The sequence below is a fragment of the Aplysia californica genome, unplaced genomic scaffold, assembly GCF_000002075.1.
Source record: "Aplysia californica isolate F4 #8 unplaced genomic scaffold, AplCal3.0 scaffold00108, whole genome shotgun sequence".
Taxonomy (NCBI): Eukaryota; Metazoa; Mollusca; class Gastropoda; order Aplysiida; family Aplysiidae; genus Aplysia; species Aplysia californica.
In genome coordinates this window covers 824,081-827,467 of record NW_004797378.1, presented here as the reverse complement: position 1 = coordinate 827,467, position 3,387 = coordinate 824,081, and positions in this window count along the sequence as shown.

Genomic DNA, 3,387 nt, shown 5'->3' with positions numbered 1-3,387 from the left:
ACACACACACACACACACACACACAAACACACACACACACACACACACACACACACATACCCTCATACACGCACATACACACTCAAAAATAAGAGAACAGGACATAGAATATACATTGCCAAGCATAACATCATATCCAAAGTGCACTTAATCACTAGTACATAACCCTTACACTGTGTAAAAGGTTAGACGATTCAAAGAGACCCAGGTCAGCTAATTTTGTCTCAGTTAAAGATGTCAAAGCACCGAAAGTAAAGTGGGCGAAGAGTTTCACAGGGTAAAGAATTAAAGTTCAAAGACTCAGGGAAATTCCATTTTTGTTGTATGTTTACCACTGTTATAAGATAGAAATGATAATTTTAGAACCCCCCCCCCCTTACCCCAATTAAATGGTTGTCTTTCTCGTTCTTTAAGCTTAGACATAATAGACGACGTTTTAGACGATTTTGTTATTCTCAATCTTTCTCTCTCACTCTCTAACTCTCTTTCTCTCTTATCTATCTATCTATCTCTCTATCTCTCTATCTCTCTATCTATCTATCTATCTATCTATCTGTCTATCTATCTATCTATCTATCTATCCATCCATCTATTAGGTTCTTTTGATCGATTGTGGCCTACAGCTTATAGTTTGTCTTTGAAAAATACCAGCAATTTCCAGTGATCTTTACACGCTTCGAGTAACATTTTAGGGGGATCACACAAACAAACACTCTCAGAGATTTAGAGATTTTGTTGACAATCACTGGTAAAGACAGACTGGGACAGACAGGGAGAGTGAGTGGGAAAGAGCTGGGGGGGAGGAGTATTAGATGAACAGGCAAAAAGTGAGAGAAGGAAAGATAGAGGGATGGTCTGACTAACGTACAGACAGACAGACAGACAGACAGACAGACAGACAGACAGACAGACAGACAGACAGACAGACAGACAGACAGACAGACAGTTAACAATTTAGAGAGAGAGAAAGAAAGAAAGAGAGAGACAGAAAGAGAGATAGAAAGAGAGAGAGGCAGGCAGGCGGACGAACAGACAGATAGACAGACAGAGAGAGACAAACAGAGATAGATAAACAGAGAAAATGGAAGCTATTCGTGTAGGGAGACAGATAGACAGACAATCCGATTGACACACGGATAAAGAGAGAGACTGATAGATAAATAGAGAGGGGCCAAAAGCTCTATCGAACAAACTATATCAGTACGTGATGTCGCATTTCGTTATGTAAATAATTTATATCAGGTTAAGGGCCATGACTTGTGTTCTTTTCACACCCAATCTTTGGGCCTTCTTTGTTGTGGGTGTGTTCCAAGTTTTGTTTCACCGATATTGCCCCCCCTCCCTCTGTCTGTCTATCTGTCTTACTATTGTGCGTGTGTATGTGTGTGTGTGTCAGCTCACCTAATTGCTCTTAGAGAGAGAGAAAGAAAGAAAGAGAGAGACAGAAAGAGAGATAGAAAGAGAGAGAGAATGAGAGACAGACGGACAGACAGGTAGACAGACAACAAACAGAGAGACCGCGGGAAAGAGAGAGGGTGAGAGTTGCAGTAAAAAAGAATAGAACTGAATTTTAAAAAATAACAGAAAGGGTAATGTTTCCTGAATTGGGAAGCAGAGAAGATAAGGAAAAATATCTTTTAATCCAGTTTTTTGTGTTATACAAATTTGTAAGAGCTTTGGAACCTTATAGTTGATTTTTTTTTCTCCTCCTTTCCTCATAATATGCTTTAGAATTTGGTTTATAAGATATAGATTTAAGTAGATTTCATTCAACCTTCAAACGGAGAGAAAAACATCCTAAATTGTCAGTGCATTAAAGTTCAATGACGACTCCCAAGAAAACAGATTACATAAACTGAGCTATAAATATCTTTGAAATAGATAGTGCTCTCATAACCTCAAGTACAACCTCAAAGGTTTTTGTATTACATCAATTCCAACGGTTTCATCCCTGACCTCTTTCATCCAAGAGTCATAAATACAGCTTACACTCAGTTCTGGTTCCTGAATTTTACAAAGATCATACTTAGCCTCCATTCCATAGGCAATTTTCAAAGCGACTCCTTTTTTTGGTGCTGTCCCCATTTCCTCTTTGTCTTGATTTTAAAAACTTATTTCCGTACCGAATTCATCTATCTATCTAAGGAATAACAAAACAAACACTTTTATAGAGGATGGCTCAGCTTTCACAAAGACTGTAGTTAAATCCCAAAGAAATATCGACATATCGTAGAACTGCTTTTTCATCAGTGTTTGTTTAGAAGTAAGGACAGCCTCGTTATGCTCCACGTCTCGATGCATTTCCTCTAGAACACCCACAATAAAGCTGTTGTATCGAGTATCTGTGTCTGTCTGCTGGAGTACTGTGTATCCATCCTACTTAGCAGGGGTTAGCAGTCACAGACTCGAAACAGTCCGCCTTCTAAATGAGGCTGTAAGATATTTGTAACTAATCACAGTGGTTTGCTGTTTATAATGTTCAGCTGTGGATTCGTGAGACCCCAATACCTTCTCATCGATCACATTATTTAGTTAACTTCGAGTAGTTTTACGGCACTTGTAACACAATGATGTCATATAACAGTCAAAGATAAGAGGTGTTACAAACGCATATAAACGAACTAGGAGTGATAAGGACGATAGATGCTTGATAGGGAAGGAGAAAACCGCATCTGAGCACCCACCAGCCACACATTAAGCGACTTCTAATTCCTTGTCAGTATTACCTGGTGAATGTCTGGGCGTGATCAGTTTTGTGTTGTAGGTGCTTTGGCCGACAATCCAACAAATTGATATTTATGTGCACGGCAGCGATTGAACGAACAGTGTCTGGCCTCTGCAGGAAGTACGTGTACTGAAGAAAGTCAGATAATATAGCCTCCACCAGAGGGTTACCGGTGGGATCTTTGGCAGCTTTGTTGTATAGGACACAACAGGCTAAGATCGCCGAGATGCACAAAGACATGGGCGATATACGTTGCTTCTACCAAAAAGAATTCTTTCCTGCCACCAGAACATCGGTCTAAAATGGTTGGCTACAGATTTAGTTTTGCAGGCCCCTGAACGGCTGGTAAGGAGAGCTTTTTTCCGAGTGTCGGAGCGCCTGTGGCTCCTTCATGTATGCGTATCCACATCTAGTAGCCTTTCTCGAGAGCAGGGCCACATTTATTTGATGGGGCATATTTTCTTTCCATATTCATATAATTGGCTGTGAACGTTAAGGCTACTTACTCGCCAATTTAAATGATCAGGCGTCCTGGAAAATGCGCAATAGGCAAAGGCTGTACTTATAACCCTCTCCCCTTCTTTGCTCCTCCAAATCCCTCTCCATCTCTCCCCCTCTTTCTCCTTCTCTTTTGCTCTCTCTCTCTCTCTCTCTCTCTCTCT